The sequence below is a fragment of the Asterias rubens genome, chromosome 3 (genome assembly GCF_902459465.1).
Source record: "Asterias rubens chromosome 3, eAstRub1.3, whole genome shotgun sequence".
Taxonomy (NCBI): Eukaryota; Metazoa; Echinodermata; class Asteroidea; order Forcipulatida; family Asteriidae; genus Asterias; species Asterias rubens.
In genome coordinates this window covers 8445047-8464990 of record NC_047064.1, presented here as the reverse complement: position 1 = coordinate 8464990, position 19944 = coordinate 8445047, and positions in this window count along the sequence as shown.

Here is a 19944-nt window from a genome sequence, read left to right as displayed (position 1 = left end):
TCATTATTTCTTAGGCATTATCTGTATAATTAGCCAAATTCTGGACATTTTTGCATTCTCTCCCGTCCGTTGTTCATCTTTTTGTTACTTTTCCATTTATTTTACTAGCTTTATTTGTTTTTCGTCTAGGGTTGTTCCCCACAAGCGCTGGCTTATTTGAACAGCGGCCTTGTTCACAACTTATATTATTACATTTTTGTCTTAAGTATGGATAATAAATGTTGGTGTTCTCCCATCCAGTGACGTTGTGTCTGTTGACTTGTCGTAAATTGAAACATGTATTGTATTAATACCATTCCAATTATTGTAACTGTGCTGTACTATTTCCACCGTTGTTATTATAAACATGGTGTTGATGGCAAATAGTTTAACCAAGAAGCGAGTATGGAAATAAATATTACATTGAATAGAATTGAAACATACGATTAAAGATTGGTATAGGGATTAAGAAAATAAATGATAAATTAATGGTGAGTAAATCATGAGCTTCCTATTTTAAATATGATACCAGGACGACTTGACTAAATGTTCGGAGAAAAACATATTATATCATATGCGAAAATAATCGTGCCTATAAGTATGCGGTAGTTATAATTCGATTGGCGGGTTCAAAGCACACAAGTACGTGTTAATGAACTTGCGTCTGCGTGCACGAATAAGCAACCAAAATGGTTAACAGATTAACGGTGTCTTTCTAAACAAACGTTAACACCCGCAGTGACGGAGTTTACACAGTTGCTTGCACGCTATACTTACACGCTATATATACTATACTTACTTAGTTGCTTACACGCGTTTTATTTAAAGATGGTAATATAGGGCCATGTTTATTTTTTACCGCGTTAGTTGATTTAAAGTATAAAGCATGCACCCGATTTCACGAATCGCTGAATTAATATACTATCTCGATTTAGGACGAGTAACCCGTCCTAAAACTTAGGACGGGTTCAATGCGTACAACGTCTTCTGGCGTGTCATGGCCGAGCGGTTAAGAGCACCGGATTCAAGCTCTGCTGTTTGATCAGCAGAGTGTGGATTCGAATCCTGTTCGTGACACTTGCAACATAAAATTGGGGAGGTAGGGCTTTCTGCTCTACCGGCCAGGTTTCGGACTGATGATACCAAAGCCTACATCCGTATGGACTGTAAAAGGGGTAACCCTGTTTCAGCCCTAGGAGTAGGTGGCAACGGCCTCTGGACAAAAATAATTGTAGCCCACACCCTGAAGTGGCCTTCAGGCCTTGTGTGTCCGGCGACTTGCATTAAAAAAAAAAAAAAATACGGAATCTGAACTCGTCAAGATAGATCCTAGGAAGAGTTTGGTGAAATCGACGGCTGGCCAACTCTCCGCGAATATTCGCATACACATTTTTACATTGTTGTTCACTAGATATTGAGGGGCATTTGTATGTTTAATAGGAGCTGTACCTATTTTGTGTTTTGACATTGAGGGGGGTACATTCCACAATGGTTCTACCTTGACAGATTAAAGAAAATCAATCAAAGACAACACTTTGGGAAAGCCTAGCCCTGGCAGCCTTACACTTTCGTATCATACTACATAGCACAGAGGAAGAGTCCTATAAAGCGCACGGGGAAAACCCACAATGTCGTATACAAACAAAGTTTGGCTTGTATGTGTTTGTGATCAAATTTCAAAGAAAGATACAATTATGTCATCATCAATTTCAGTGTCTGCTTGTTGAAAACAAATTAAAACAAAAAACAAAAACGAAAAAGTACACTGTATCTTTATCAAGAACATTGCATATATCAACGTTTTTATTAGAGGTGAGCTTACTATCTCTTGCCATGTTGAGAGCAGCATTCAAACCGTCACCACGGAAACAGCCAAAGATCAACTGTAGGAGATTTAAATTTCTCAACAAAATGATAATTGTAATCAATGAGTGCGCTCCCGACGCAATAACTTTACGAGCTGGCTTTCGAATAAAAAAAGACATAAATTATTTTTGGGGTCATTACGAAAGCATGGCCCTTCAGTTATTTTCGCTGTATACAAAGGAAAAATGTATTAACCCGTCACAAGTTCGAGTTAATAAGACAACGTTGCCATTGTTTGAACATTGTTGATGGCCATGCATTTCAAGTAGTGGGCACTATTGGTTATTACTAAAAATAGTTATCGACATAAAACCTCACTTGGTAATTGAGTAATAGGGAGAAGTTGATAGTATAAAACATTGTGAGAAACGGCTCCCTCTGAAGTGACATAGTTTTCGAGAAAGAAGTAATTTTCCACGAAGTTGATTTCGAGACCTCAGATTTAGAATTTGAGATATCGAAATAAACCATCTAAAAGCACTCAACTTTGTGTGACAAGGGTGTTTTTTCTTTCATTATTATCTCGCAACTTCGACGACCAATTGAGATCAAGTTTTCAAAGGTTTGTTATTAATGCATGTTGAGATACACCAAGTCTGAAGACTGGTCTTTGACACCTACCAATGGTGTCCAGTGCCTTTAAAGACATTTCAAACATAGAGAGATCGCCAACAAAGGGCTAGATAGATTAGTTATTCGCCAGCACGTTAATTCTGAGGTCATTGGTTAAAATCCCGCTTCAGTCAATGTTTCCCATTCAACACCAAACCGTTCAAAATTTACCCAGTCAGTTAACATTTCCCTTGTGGTGAATAATTTGATAATTTTAAAGAAAGTTTAGTAAAATAGAAATAAGCAAAGAGAATTTGTTTACCTTCTCTGACAGTTTGCAAAAAGTCTAAAGAGTGTATCATAATACTCGTTTAAATTCCACGCACCTAAAAAAAAAAAAAACTCAAACCACACCTCGGATTATCCTCTCGCAGCATCGATTCCAAGGATGGACACCGAGATCGTCTACAAAGCAAACTCTCGCCCCCGTGCCGCTGAATAAATTAACGGCCGACGCACGGGAGATCGAACGTAATAGCAAGGGGCGTGAAGCGACTGAACAAAATTAACCTGTGTGCGAAGAGGTGTGTAAATACAGATGGAGGCCTCATCAGACAAACCAACCATACGATCACTTTTCCACAATCACCGCATATTTTGAGGTGGGTTTTTGAAAATATTTTCACCATGCTACCAACTATAGAAAAGATTGCATTGCTATACAACATTCGTGCCAGAAAGACAAACACAACCAGAAACGAACAAACCGCTGTGCAAACAAGGGGCGGAATTTTGAAGCAGACAAACAAACAAACAAACGACCGGGTGTTATCGAACGGGGAAAGATCAATGGAAAGTTTGGACAAAATACGCATACAAATTACCGTTTCTTTGGGTGCTGATATCGGTGCCTGTGGGAGGGCAAATCAAGGTGAACCAGTATTTACAGGGCAGAGTAAAAGGGACTTTTCGTTTTCGACGACGGATGGTTCTGCGACAGTTGTTCAGCTAAACGTTGTCGTTTTCAGCACAACGAAGATTCATCCCAAGTACTGTCGTAGAAATTGAGGGACGACCGTCCTCAAAGCCGACGCATGCGCAGATGACGCCAAATGTCATCTTTACCGTCGCAGAACCATCCGTCGTCGAAAACGAAAAGTCCCTAATATCAGAGCTCGAACGACCCGGTACTTCTACGCTAAATTCATTTGGAAAGTCGTAAAGTTAGCCTAAACAATTGTTTTTAATATAAATACCAAAAATGGAAATGTGGCTGTTCGTGAAAACTGCTGTGAGTTTAATTATGGTTGTTAACCCATACACCGATGTGTGTTAGCACTGTATACTCAGTACTTTCCCGAGTCCTGAGAAAAAAACATTACAGGCATGCTACTCGGGTGGGATTCGAACCCACGACCCTTGCAACTCTAGAGCAGTGTCTTACCAACTAGACTACCGAGGGTGCCCGGCAGCTAGAGGCAGTTCGACTGTAAGTTTGTTTATTGTAAGTTTGGTGAAATTGTTCTTGTGCTTGAAGGCAGTGGACACTATTGGTAATTACTCAAAATTATTATTAGCATAAAACCTTTTTTTGGTAACGAGTAATGGGGAGCTGTTAATAGTATAATACACTGTGAGAAATTGCTCTCTTTGAAGTTAAGTAGTTTTCGAGAAAGAAGTATTTTTCCACGAATTTGATTTCGAGAACTCAGATTTAGAATTTGAGGTCTTGAAATCAAGCATCTAAAAGCACATAACTTTGTGTGACAAGGGTCTGTTTTTTTCGTTCATTATTATCTAGCAACTTCGTGAGCTCAAATTTGCACAGGTTGGTTATTTTATGCATATGTTGAGGTACACCAAGTGGGAAGAGTAGTCTTTGACAATTTACCAATAATGTCCAGTGTCTTAACAATGTAATTGCAAAACTTGGGGACAATGTTGATATCATGATTGTGTAAAAACACTGATGTGCCAAAATGTACGACATTCTCCCGCATACACACTTATTTACTTGTTCAACAAATTTATAATCATTGCAGTGCTGTATAAAAACATTTGGATTATGCCTTTAGGGAATATACACCGATCAAACATTTATTATATCTTTCATCAAGGTCACTCCCCTTTCGTCCAAAATACCTCCATCATAAAATGAAAATAATACATAAAATATTAGATCCTTTTTTCGAGCACTAATGGACAACATCATTTTATCGCTTCTGCGATGATCCTATACTTGTTTTTATCTGACACTTAAAAGAGAGCGATGAGGGGTTTTCTAAATTCTGCAAGGGAGCCCGAATGTTTCACAGAGTAATTCGCGAATTATGTACACGCTATTCAGGTGTACGTTGCATGGTTACGCATTAAGGAGGAGGCTTGTAGTTAAAGGCAGGGACGCTATTGGTAAACACTCAAAATAATAATTAGCCCCAAAACTTGTTGGGAAATACTTGTCATCAACGAGCAACGGAGAGCTGTTGATAGTATAAAACATTGTGAGAGACGGCTCCCTGTGAAGTATCGTAGTTTTTGGGGAAAGGGGAAACTTCTCACTTCGACAACCATTTTACGCCCCAATTTCCAACGATGATGTATTTTATGCATACTGGATAAAAATAAAGTGAGAATGCTGGTCTTTGACAATTACCAAAGGTGTCCAGTGCCTTTAAGTAAAGGCAATAAATGCACAAACTCCCACCATGCACCTGCTCTCATCCTTAATGGGGTGCTTTCACTTTTATGAAATATTAAATTGTTATGTTTTAATTGGGGGGGGGGCTCCTTACTTTTCAAATGAGGCGAAATAAAAGTGTGTGTGTTTAAACGCTTTCGCACTTGACTGAAAGCCTTGATCATTAATGAATAGGCCAATCATCATTAGGTGATCGATGAGGCTCGGTGTAGCTATGTATTTGATAGGTAACCATTGACATTAGTGGGAATACACTGATGAGCTAAAGGCATTGGGCAGTGGACTCCTTTGGTAATTGTCTATGACCAGTATTCTCACTTGATGTATCCCAACATATGCATAAAATAACAAACCGGTGGAAACTTTTACTACATTGGTCAAAAAAGTTGCAAGAGAATAATGAAAGAAAAAAAACAACATTGTTGCACATAATTTGTGTGCTTTAAGATGCCTATAGGAAGGCTTCAGCGCTGAAGTCTTTTAATAATTGAGTGACAAATTTGCTTTTTCTTCCTCAAAAACTGTTTTTAGTTTCAAACGTTTTTCACAATGATTTAACTAGCAACAGCTCTATATTGCTCGCTACCAAGTAAGTTTTGTTGCTAACAATTATTTTGAAGTAGCACCAATAGTGTCCAGTGCCTTTAATGCTCCTTGTTCGTGTCCCAAGCTATAGGCCACCGAAACCAGCAATGGCCGTCAAACAAAGGTAACATGCATCAGGATCACCAGACATTTTAATGGGTGCGTTCGTTTAGCTTCCCTGGGTCGACCCCGATGTGTGGCATTTTTTTTTCCAGGACGACTGTGGGTAATTATCTGCACACGTTCGTCCTGGGAACAGAAAACGCCACACACCGGGGTCGACCCGGGGAAGCTAAACGAACGCACCCAATCTAAGGGACAAGAGGGGGCAAGTTTAAATTTAAGGAGAGCAAACACTACTCTTCAATGTAACTTTTGTACTGCTGAATAAGCGCTGGCTTCACCATAATGTCGGCTTTCATATACCTGCGTTATTCTTGAGCTGGATTGCAATATTGGTTCGGGATCGAATTCAATTTCGGCCATCGGGAAAAATAAGGCGGGTAGGGGGCAAAGGCAAAGTAAGTAACTGGACCCCCCCCCTCCCACCCCCTACACTGAAAGCAGCAGGTGTGGACCATTTATATAAAGGACAAACGTAGGAGAGTAATTTATCAGGGGCGAGTTTAAATACAAAATTACAAGTAAACTTCCATAGCACAGAGAATTGTTTCTAAGTGCCATCAATTTCGGAAAACCCACCCAAACAATTATCCATCTGCATATCTTCGTGTTGATGACATATATTTCCAGGGAGTCAGTACAAAACACTTGCATTTCGATCATTTCAAAATTATTTCATACATGATTTCAGTATTTTAGATTGTGACTAATACGAGATGGGGGTAAATTGATCGTGAGTCAAGAAATGAATTGACGATGCAGGAATGAATGGAAGTTGCATTGCCATGGTCCACAGACAAGAATAACAGTACTGTAGATGAAAGGAACTCCTCGCGGAAGAACCTTTTTATTGAAAAAATTCCAGTCTGTAATATTTCTCTCGGTATAAAAGACAATAAAATTATTGATTATTGATATGATGCTTAGCACAATATTTTGTAGAGTGTCCAGTATGAGTACGAGTACAAACCTTAATTCTTCCAACAAAATTGTGATAATTGAAAAACCATGTTATCTTGAATGGGAGACCTTTGGGACGCTTGGTCGCAGAAGCCTTACCAGGTAAAATCCATTGTTATCGGTCATGTGCGCACGCTCAGAACTACGTAAACACTGTAAATTTACATGGTTAGTCTGCTGCCACCTAGCGTCCCAAAGTATCCCGTTGTTTTAACTATTTTATGAGAGATCGCTGAAATCACAAAACCAGACGGCCACTTCAATGCGAATTGACCGATTTGGGCTATCGACCCAAAACAACTGACACGAAGGACACGTTGCCGTGCACCTACTCCTTGGGCTGAAACAGGGTTGCTCCCTTTACAGTCCGTATAAGGATGTAGACATGTGTAGCAGCTGGGAGCCTGGTTGGTAGTGCAGAATGCAAAACAATTCAAACTGTAGTCGAAATATACTATTCAATAAGAAGTATATTAGTTTCTTAGCTTGGCTTGAGTATAGTTAGTTATAATTGTTGCAACTGGATGCTTTTGAACTAAGATATTGCAAAGTTTCTGTTGAGAAACGTATTTCTTTTAATAGTTGACTGCATTATAGGGTGTTGCCTATATTTCCACGATAGAGTCTGCGATATATTCTCGTGACAATGTTCAGACAAAATCCTTAGATATTCATTAATGAGCTTATGATCGATAAGTCATTGAATCTTGATTTCTGTTTCCACTGACTGACCCACTTTTTATTGAAATCACTCAACTAAAAACCCAAATTACAGGTTTCCGTTGCAAGAGCTGAGTTCGCTCGAGGGGTTTAGGGGGGAAGATTGTCCTTATAATGGTGTGTTCCAAATAAGATAATTAGAGGGTACCACGAGTGGCTAGGCGTCTGGTCGCGAAGCCTCCGGGTGTTGTGGGCCTATTCCACGGGGAACTATTTAAAACTGCCGCGCTACTGCTAAAGACTCTCGGACTCTCGTATGGATTGGTGCTTTGGGAAATAAACGGGTTCTAATTGCTTGGGGTCGCCTATTTAATAATTAGCATAATCACTGCTCTAGATGGTCTGAAGAGATGATCGAATTTATTGGTTTTTCATTTCATCTTTGAACATTAAACATTCAGGAGGAAATGTTTTAAAACAACGACGGTGGTTTAAGTGGTACTTGCTGGCTTCTTTATACCGGTTTACCTTCGCTGTCTTCCGGATGATTTATGAAAAATTATGCAAAGTACTTTTTATAGGATTTCTAATCAAAATAATGCGTAGACGTCTTGGGACCCAGCTCTTTCATTGCGCCCTGATTTTTTTAAAGAACCGAGACGCCTACAAGTCTACAAATTTCACGGTGACCAAATTTCAGACGAAAAGCTATGCCCGTAAGTCAAAAGTTCCTGAACGAATTCGAACTTTCCCGAATATTTTCATATTTGACTTACTACGTAAAACCCTGCAAGCGATTGTCGTTAAAGGCAGTGGACACTATTGGTAATTACTCAAAATAATTATTAGCATAAAACCTTACTTGGTAACGAGTAATGGGGAGATGTTGGTAGTATAAAACATTGTGAGAAACGGCTCCCTCTGAAGTGGAGTAGTTTTCGAGAAAGAAGTAATTTTCCACGAATTTGATTTCGAGACCTCAAGTTTAGAACTTGAGGTCCTGAAATCAAGCATCTGAAACTTCGTGGTACAAGGGTGTTTTTTCTTTCATAGTTATCTCGCAACTCCGACCACCAATCGAGCTCAAATTTTCACAGGTTTGTCTTTTATGAATATGTTGAGATACAGCAAGTGAGAAGACTGGTCTTTGACAATTACCAATAGTGTCCACTGGCATTATCTGAGGTATAGCTCAGACACAGTATCGCATGGAGTGAGTTGCTATCAAATACACTTTTACAAACATGTCCGGAAAACTTGAAGTTGCGAGGGGCGGGGATGGGGTAGGGGCCTTTCGTTTGGTTTTGTCTGTTCAATGCAAACGTACGGACTTCAGCAAAAAGCAAAGCTCGGAAAGAACTGGTTTTTAATATTATTCATTGAATACATATGGTCAACTTTGAAGTAGCAGATTGTGAAATTACAAATATTGCATCGCACAAGCAGTAGTGTAGGTAAAGTTGACTTAAATCTAAAGGTGGGGGAAAAACCCATCTTTAGTATTTACTCCTCAAATTAATGAGCATTAAAACTTACTAGTTAAAGAGCCCCGCGCGGAGAGCTGTTGACCTCATAAGATATTGTTAGAAACAACCGCTTTGAAGTATTATATATAATGTTTCACTTGAAAGGAAACTAAACAAACGGAAGACTGAAATGAAACTCATGTTGGGAAACTGAATTATAGTTTCACCTCATTTTAATAGAAAGGTTTTTTACCTCAGTAAATCATTGAACATACACACATAAATATATAAGTGGTGCGACCAACGCATTAGAGTCATCTGCGCCAGTTCAATGGGCATATAGGGTTATAATGGGTGTGCGTTCGATTAGCTTCCCCGGGTCGACCCCGGTGTGTGGCGTTATCTTTTTCCAGGACGAATGTGTGCAGATAATTACCCACATGCGTTTTGGAAAAAAAAACCTGCCACACACCGGGGTCGACACAGGGAAGCTAAACGAACGCACCCAATATGGGGACTAAACAATGGGCCTTTGGACAATACTGTTTACCGAAAGGACCAATATTGTCGTCAACCCGTACTGTATTGCAAAGTGTTTACCACTGCCACGTTTTCACAGGGAATGTTTATAGGCTGTAACAGTATCAAGTCATTAGCAATGTGGTTCCTATACGTGCCTCTGTACGCTAAACCCACTGATACGAGATCGTGCGTCCCCCTTCCAGGCGAAGACATTGCGTGACTTAGCGGCAGGTGTGTACGCTGTCCAACATTAATGAAAAAGGTGCTTTCCTCAATTACTTTTTTTCAAGAACGCTAGGAGGTATATATGTCAATGGTAAAGTGGTCGTCTAGGGTCTGGAGCACATAGCACACCTCAAGGTAGAGGGAACTCGGCCAAAAGTAGCCATGGGGTGTGTGGGGGGGGGGGGGGGGGGAGTAAGCACCAGTTTGGGTCCACGATCTGCACTAGACCAGGAACTATCCGCTCTGAGTGTGCGATGTGTTGTACGGACCCTTGGGTGAACAAACAGCTCGAGTATAAATGGAGAGAAATGGGGTGTAAACTAGTGGGCACTTTTATTAACCAAACAACTTCTATAATATCGAGTTTAATCGTTGGAAGAGTCTATGACCAGCACAGTCATGATACACTAGACCAAGAACTACATGATTTGCTCCGAGTGCACGTTGTGTTGTACAAAAAAACAGATCAAGCGGCTTCTTATAATTGGAGGGAAATGGGGTGTAAAATAGCAGGTACTTTTTTATCAACCAAACAATTCATATAATATGTTGTGTTGGACGGACCCTTGGGTGAACAAACAGCTCGGGCGGCTTGTTATACATGGAGCAAAATGGGGTGTAAATTTGTGGGCACTTTTGTCAACCAAGCAATACACAATACGTCGAGTTAGTAACGTGGGAAGTTTATTCTGCCACATTGTGTACCATAGTCCGTGGGTATAGCATAGGGACGGTAATGATATCATGTCACGCCGAAGAGACGGTAATGATATCATGTCACGCCGAATAACATATATAACACAGTAAAACGAAGCCAGTCCAGGAGACGGATCAGGGCGATAATCGAAAGTATGGGTTACAGTTGGGTAGCATTTTGAACCTGCTTTGCCGCAGTCAGTTTGTGCTGTCCGCATTTACACCCAGCCATCGTCGAATCCTAGAGAGAATACGGGTACGACCGACAGCCAGACAGATAGACTGGGTCCCTGTCTTTATGCACAAGGATAAAAACAGGTGTCCTGCTACTCAGTTTCAGTGATTCTATTGGATACAATGATATCATTGGATAAACGACATGAGCTTCCCAATGCCCAAATACTACACTCCTATCACGTCCGCCATAGAATTTGATTGCGTATCTCTACGTGAAATGAATGTAGATCAAAGGTGAATGTACACGCCGGCTGGACGGCCGGTCTCTGATGTTATTCACGAGCTTCGAAGTGTCATATGTTCAGGCTACCAGACTGACAGACAGATGTTGTCGTTCACCGCGAGTGACATAATCGGAGACTTTTGACGGTAGGTGGCAGCAGACTTTTTAATTTCTATAGACCTTATCGCAAAATCTACAATAACCAGACAGGTTAACAAATTTAATCTACCCAGTGTGGATATACACATGGTGTTATACCGCAAGCCAAATATACATAGATACCTGACATGCAATGCCTCTAATCTATCAAAAAAAAAAAAAATAATCCTACTCATGCTTACTTTAAAACCCCCAAACGATTTGTACTTTTTAAAATTTTTTAAATAAAATTAACAAAGAGCATCGGTATAAACATGCCTCTTTAAAGTTGCATCACAACCCAACGACAGCATTTACTGTGAAGCCGTGAAAACTAAATTAGCCGAGGGGCCCAAAGCGTCTTCGACTCCAGTATCCTCTTACGATAAGTGGCTCTCTTGGGTTGGTCTCCGTGAAACATTAGGGACTTTTCGTTTTCGACGACGGATGGTTCTGCGACGGGTAAGATGACATTTGGCGTCATCTGCGCATGCGTCGGCTTTGAGGACGGTCGTCCCTCAATTTCTACGACAGTACTTTGGATGAATCTTCGTTGTGCTGAAAACGACAACGTTTAGCTGAACAACCGTCGCAGAACCATCCGTCGTCGAAAACGAAAAGTCCCTATAATCGGGCTGGGCACACCGCATTATTAAAGTCAAGTATTCGCTAACATCATCATTCAAAATAATAATCACATAACGAAACGGTAAACTCTGCCAAGTCACTGATAAAAAAAAAAAATGAAAAAAAGAGAGAGATGTTTCTGACAGTGTTGTGTAAACATTCAAATAAAACCACGATATGAGATCCACTACCCGCTGGGCGATTCGTCCGGGAGGAAGCCTTTTGATCTATTGAAAATCATTTGGGGAGATACATAATAAACACCACACTGTGTGAACATAAAAATAACTGCTGAATAAATCACGGCAGAGTAAAAGGTGCGCCATTGCTTCTAGGATGAAGGAATAGTTCCCGACCCGTACTTTTCCATAAAAACACAAACGCATCAAGACCAACGTTCGTGTCAAATTTGACAAACTTAATGATGGTGTCACGTTTCCACAAAATTTGTAAAATTGATCCGAGTTGAAGTCCAATTTATGAAGTTGATTTCGAGGTCAGCCTGACCGAGAAATTGCTCAGGCCCCCCTGGATCCGAGTCAGTGGTAAGCCCCCCCCCCCCCCCCCGCAAACCGAAGTTCGTATCAGTTCTGAGTTTGAAAAGAGATTTACACATGGTGCTACTGCACACCTCACCCGATAGCCTTGAAAAGTCCCGACAACGCACAGATTTTTCTTGGAAAGTTATGATTAAGAAATAAAAAGACACTTCAGGTACAGGTATCATCTTTGTGTTGGTGTATGTCTTTCTTAAAACATCCACAGGCAGGTGTGATATTCGGTCATCATCTTAGCAAAGTCCTTGCATTAAGGGCCGAATCAGTTACACCATGGGAGTGGTACTCAAAGAATAAAATATGGATTGAAATGCTTTTGTAACTGACCGACCCACATTAACAACTACACAGCTACCTCGCACTGACCCAATTACACTCAAATGAACAAACCCGAGGTGGGCGGGAACAATTTAGTCAGGCCACACGTATTTTTTGTTGGTGTGTTTGCTTCTTGTTGTTTTTTTAGATGATTGTCCCGTCAATGGAACACTGCAAACTCCCAAAAGAGGATAAAAATACACGCCAAGCTGGGAACAGAGCTGTTTCTCCCACAAACAATGGTTTATTGTATATGATATGAACTGCAAAAGTCATCAAGAAAGTGTTATTCAGTAATAGACGACGTGAATTACGTGGTTATAGTTCGAACCCAAAACCTTGTGATTGCAGCAAGTCATACAGTCTAATCACTAGACAACGGTGTAAATTAATAACATGACAATAGGCCTACATTTGTTAATATCAACAAAGGAAAATGACAAGCAGACTGAGCGCCGAGCGGCACCAGGTAAGAAAGTCCAGTAAATTCCCAACCGTTCCCCTTTAAGTCCCCCAAACCCTCCCATTTCAGCCTGAAGAAACATACTGACAGGGGTCATCCGAAAATGGTTCATTTTGCCTATCGTACGGATGCACATTCTTAAATCGATACATTCCCACCAGCAATCTATTGATCCATCACAAACTACCATTGGAGAATATTACTTTTATAAACAAATTGATAACTGATGGCTTCAAATTTAATGAAATATGATACTTCATGAGATAAAAATGAGTTTGGAACTTTAGGCCCCCATCGGTTAAAAAAATATCCGTCTTCTAGCAAATTGGCTAGATCAATAATACAAGTTTGCGAAATATTCTTTTTTAGCTCTTTGGTGCTCCTGGAAAAAAGGGGGCGGGTGTAAAAATAAAAGATGAGTAAAACGAGAAGGTAGAGCAATCTTGTTGGCACGGCAGATGTCCCGATTGTGTCTAGGTTCCTAAGGCATGTCTTCTGCCGAGAAGTTACAGGCGTTCCATGTACTTGGTGGAAAAAACCCAGCTCGACTTAGAATAACTGGTTACATCAGGTTAAACAGACCATTCAGAGTTAAGTCTTCACAATCTGGACGATTTCTTATTTCAATTTGGAACGGAACATAATGCCTCGGGGAAAGTAGTTTTAAGCATGTTTAGTGTATTTGGGTTTCGGAAACCCCCAGGGATGTGCACCGTGTGAATCCCGGAAACAAACCTACTTCGCTTGATAATAGGCTGGTTCTATTACGCCGTGATCCACTTCGTTGTGATTCGGGATATATCAACTTCAGGGCATACGACCACAATTGCTTTTACACGGCCTATTGAAAATCCCGAGCTGTTAAGGTTTACTTTTATCAGTGAGGCCGCTCTCTTTGCAGTTTAAGAGGAGGGGCACAACATCACATGATTGAATCCTTTATACTAGGTTGTGTTTGTTGGTAAAATATATTAACCAAAGGTCGACCGCAAAATAAAATAATTCTGAGAATGTAGTGAATAGGCCTTGCAACCATAGACGATAGATGAGATTGCATCAGGTGTCCTTAAGCGGGCCCAAACTATAATACGACACTGTAGTTTCCAGTACTAGTAAACAAATTGGTATCTTTAAAAAAATAGTATCTTAAAACAAATATTATCTTGAAAACAAATGGAAATGGCGGCCATATCGCATTTTTCAGTGGCTTATTATTCTATTAGGACAATAATGAATGCCATCTTAGAACCGGCAGCCGTTGGATGTTTGAGTGGTTAGCATCACTCAAGGAAAAATATGCGGCCATCTTGGAATTGGCGGCCATATTGGATGTTTGGTGGCTAATGGTTTTTTTTCGCCTTTACTGACGTCAGAAGAGCATCCATTGAAATGTTGATGCTTATATAACAAAGTGAACAATTCATGCACTTATGTCTATCCTTGCGGCCATGTTAGCATACCAAAATACTTCTAATGTAAACTTAACCGCATAGGTACAGAGGAGTGCGTCACAATAACCATACATTAATTCTCAGCATAATAGAGAACTTCTTTTCAAGAATTGTGAAACCGTATAATTGTTTATGAGCACATTAAAAGAGTGACGTCAAGCACGAATGACCTGGCTTAAGCCTATAGCCATATCTTATTTTCAAGTTGTAACACTGGCCTTACACATTTGATCAATCACCACACATTCTCGAATGAAAAACTCTTACTAAACTATAAAATGTCACATTTGCACGCGAGAACAAAATAATGTATTCGCAGATTGATAAATGATAACCATTTAGCCACTGGACCGCCCGGCCACCTAAAGCGATACACTGTATTATGCGGTAGGAGGAAACCTCGCTATAGCTTTTGTTTGTAGAATAAAAAGAAACATCAAAATAAAACTAGATAGTCATTAGTAGGTCTACGCATTGGTGAATCCATCTAGTTTTGTACAGATCATTATTGATTCATCCCTTCACAGTTGACTTGTCGAAGCTAATGATGATGAAATAATTTAAGCTCTTACCCAACAAAACGATCATTAGTAAACACAAAGGAAACGGTATTTTCCTCATTTATGGTGATATTGTCGAAAAGTAACGCCTTCGCAAATAATCAGCACTGAGCCAGATAAAAGCCTTGAAAAGCTATTTTGTCCATTTTATCATTATACAAAAGTAATCGCCACAAATACTACCGTATGCGTTTAACGAGGGGGGTTTATTGTGTGCCCCCCCCCCCCCATAAGGACTTGTACAAATATCACCGAAAGGGTCAAAAATTGTGCATTTATTTATAAATAATCAGCCTTGGTAAATGTTGAACTATGATTCCAGTAATTTACTGCAAGAATCTTGAAAAATCATTTCGGCAAACTCAAACGGTGCAGGGACTAGAGGGATAACATAAGGCCAGGTGGGGAAATGGCTGATAATTGCCCCGGTGACGTGGGGGTTACGTGGCGGGGTACAATGCCCGCGGTGACTCGCCCCCACCCAACGGGCCGGACACCATGATGAAGATTTCAAGGTACCAGGGTCTGATTGGTAATTATAGTGCTAACAACTTCAATTAAGGTATATCATCAAAGGCACTGGACACTAAATTGGTAATTGCTCAAAAAGGCATGACATTTTATTTGGTAACGAGCAATGGAGAGCTGTTGAACTTTGTGAGAAACGGCTCCCTCTGAAGTAACACAGTTTTTGAGAAAGAGGTTTCTCACTCCAATATAAAATACTCCAGCTGCAGCGTTTTTTAGGGATTATTCTCCGTGCAAATTTGATGGCCAATTGAGCACAGTTAATTTTCACAGGTTTGTTATTTTATGCATTATGTTGGGATACGCCATGAGAATACTGATCTTTGAAAATTACCAAACATATCCAGCGCCTTTAAATGAATGTTAAGCCGGCCACAGCGTCGGAGAAGTATTCATTTTCTCTCCTTTTCCTGAAGAGTTCGAAATTTGTTCGTCACTTTAGATCGCCTTGGGGACAGCACATAGCCGCGTAGTCTAACACCGCTGCGGAGCAGCACCGTAATGATGTTATATTGAGGTGACAACAACATCAGAATTTCTCATCATGTGTAAATTAAAGAGAAGGAACTTTTTGCAATCAAGTTTCAGAGATACATATTGGGCTAAGAGTCACCTCTGACCAATTTTTGTTGAAACTGATGGGATCCAGATTTTAGGAGGACTAATTGAAATAATAAGTATTGTTTGAAGCTTTGCATGGTGTGGAGAAATAAGAAGAAAATAAAGTGAACTTGCGGGTACAACCATGTGTAAATCTCTGAGGGTGAGTGTTGGCTCCCCAAAGAGCCGGCCTGGTCTCGACGTTTCGAACAGTATACGCTGCTCGTCTGCAGGAGAGGAGCAGAGTATACTGTTCGAAACGTCGAGACAAACACCGGCTCTTTTCAGAGCCAACACTCACGTCCTAAAAGATTTGCACATGGTTGTACACACAAGTATACTATTTATTTATAGTTTCTTCTTATTGAAATAATATATTAGCATGTCCACGTTTTGATAACCCCTAACTTATGGTGGTTTTCACAAAGAGAAGAGACTGGTCTTATCTCGAATTAGGACGAATTACTCGTCCTAACCTAGTACTAGCTTTAAGTGTTAATCTCCTGAAGAGTCTTGTAGTTAGGACTTCTTTTTGAAATCAACCACTTGAGTGGTAGATTCCAAGAAGCTTTTTTGATAGTTTAAGTAGACCAACGAGCATGACTTATTCAGTCATTTTCTGGAGATTATTATTATTTTGTTGTCTGGAAAAAAAAATTTAAGTGTAAATTCAGAAATACTTCTCATCCCCGGGTACAAAAAACTCGCTGAACTTACATGTGGAATGAAATTATCGGGTGTGCGCAAATAAGAATTCCAGTTCCATGACAACGGCTATTTGAAAAGAAAAAAGAAAGAAAAAAAAATCACACTGATTACTTTTGTCTCCTTTTTTAAAGAGTTCAACATTTTTCGTCACTTCAGATTGCCTTGGGACAGCAAATATACCCGCTTGGTTCAACACCGCTACGGAACAGCATCGTATCGCATAATGATGTTATACGAAGGTGTGTTCTCATCATTGGTGAGTGAAAGACAAAGGGACATTGCCAATACAGTTACTCTTTATTTTCACAGAAAGGGAGAGAAACACTGCTGACAACAAAAGTTTGAAACTGGAATCCAGATCTTTGGAGGTACACTGAAATGATGGCATATCGAGCTTTGGCAAGCCATTATGATTTCACAAAGAGTTAAAAAGGTTGCCGTATGTTCGTTAAGAAGATCTTCCAGTCAAGGAAACTCCCACAAGGGGATATACAAAACACCCAAACTTGCAACAGCCAATCTCTCTCATACAAACATTGGTTAAACTTCTATGATTATGAATTGCACACATTAAAAAACTGTGATTCACTATTGTACAGAGGACAATTACGTCATTGTGAAATCAGCGGTTAGCTTTGGGATTCGAACCAAAGTAACTTAAAGTCCTGCAGTCTAACCACTGGACCGCTATGAGCAAGTTCGAGTTTGTGCCATGGTTAACTTTGACCAATTGACTCGAACCCAGGCTGGTCGACCATTGGTTGACCTTGGTCGACCCTTTTGAACCACCCTCTTTCCCTCTTCACTGGTCCCAACCGCATGTTTCATTTGAACATTATTGTGTTAAGCGCATAGAGGCAAACCAGTGGCACTAGCGAAAACGCGGAAGGTTGACTAGACTTCCAAACGGTCGTTCGAGTGAGTGCATGCGTCACTGCGCATGTATGTTGAACTCGAACTTGCTCTAAGTTGTAGAGTTCAACGAAGTTCGCCACAAACAAAACCACTCTTTGTATGGAGTTCGATGAAGAAAATAACATTTGTTAATACGAACAATTTCTCAGTGGAGCCTAAGGTATGAATTGATATTCCTCTTAAAACAGTCCAGATTGTAAGGCCTATGTGAAATAAAGCTGTTTTTTTGGAATGGATCCTTGTTCTAGATATACACATCTCAGTCAGCAAATCAAGAGTATACAACTTTTTTTTCACGCTCAAACATTGACAGGAGGAACTACGTCGGACACACTGGCTGCACAATTACTCTGTAAAACAGAGAGAGACTGGCTAGACAGACATACCGTGGAAAAAGAGCTCGTATTGTTCGTATCCCAACACTCTTCACAAACAGGGAAAGGGCAATTAAAAAGAACACACGAATTCCGAGTCCTATCCAATAATGTTTCTAAAAGATTTAGGGCGTCAAATATTCATACAGTTCCTATACAAGAACAAAAAGGGAAAATTAAAAAAATGGGTGAGGAGTGAGATAACAAACCAACCATCATGAACAATTATCAAAGTTTAATTTCCCAAACGTTCGGTTTTACCTTGTAGGTCAAATTTTATTAAATTTGTTTGAACAATAAATAACACAACCATTTAAATAATTATATGAACAGTAATAAAACACCGCAATGTACTCACAGAAAACGCTGTATATAAACCTTTCTCACATAAAAATGAATAAATTATTGAATAAATAGATCTAGGCCTATAGAATTGATAAATTAATTCAAGAAGAAACAACGCAGATGATGTTTAACAGAGAAAAATACTACATAAATATCACACACAAGTTCCAAATTGCACTCGAGAGTTTTTTCTTTTTCTTTTCAAAAACTATATTTCAACATATAAAGTGAATAGACTGCTTTAGCATTGATGATGGTATATACAGTGCAGGCCAAGAATTTCATCGTCAGGAGATCGAGGGCAAGGTCATTTTCATTTTGCATAAGACACTCCCAGTGGTAAATCTGAAAGTCTATAATATGGGGATATTTTAAGGGTAGCCAAGGATAAGGGCAACTTAGGCCATGGCCTCTCGGTGTATTCCATGCATGCAGTGACATACAGAACCCTTGCTCTACCGCCTTAATGAGGCCAAAAAACAATGCACAATATGGTAATGGTTCAATACCGAACCCCCCCCCCCCCCCCCCCAAATGTTGTCCTTTGCCCCGGCTTGTATCATCACAGCCCCCTCCCCCCCCTCCCCCCGAATGAAACCGTCCAGTTACACTACAGGATTGATAAACCAACGAAAACAAGATATTTCAATTGACACGTTTACCGGTTACAGAATACCACACAACACTAATTTCCTAGGAGAATTACCTGCCCCTGAAATACCATTAGTGAACAAAACATACTCAATGTCGTTTCTTGAATCACTGTTGCTCGTTCCGATCGCAGTCAACAGTCTGTATATTATGAACAAATTCACTGACAACAGACCGACATAAAAAAAAAAACGCAAATCCGTCGTTTTCAGAATTTGACGAACTATAAACCAGGGGATGGAATTAACATACTCGACCTAAAAACATCTACGATTAAAGATGCTTTGTCGGATTTTTGGCCTCAAACATTAAAAAATAGATTGTTTTGAGTGAATGGTATTTCAAAGAGTATCACCCGCTCTAACGAACAAAGGTTTACTTTTACTTTTAATGGTCAGGAACCATGACAAAAATTTAAAACGTTTCCTATAAAACACATACGAACTGGTCACGTGATATATTGTCGGGATTCCGACAAAAACTAATTTTAAGCACTTTATTTCACTGCTACTAATACTTGGCGGACTTTTTCGAGCAATAGCTCAAATGAAAGCTTGTAACTTTCTCGACCCCCCTCGAAATACACATTGAATTTTAAATCAAAATGTGTGGGTCAAATCGGGCTAAAATCTGACATAGCATCTTAAATTGTCATTTTGAGGACAGTATCTCTAGATGCACAATCTCAGATGGATGACAGTGCTACAATTCCAAGGGTCCAACCTAAACACATTTACCGTCTTGCCACAGTAAGAGACACGTTGCTAGTATGTACATTTACAAACATAATGCAGAATACCCCCCCATTCAATTCCCACAATTGAAGCAGCAGACATTACTCTGTGCATACACGGTGGCCTCATGCCGAAGAGAACATTGCTTGAACAAAGACAAATTGACACCTGAGTGGGATTTGA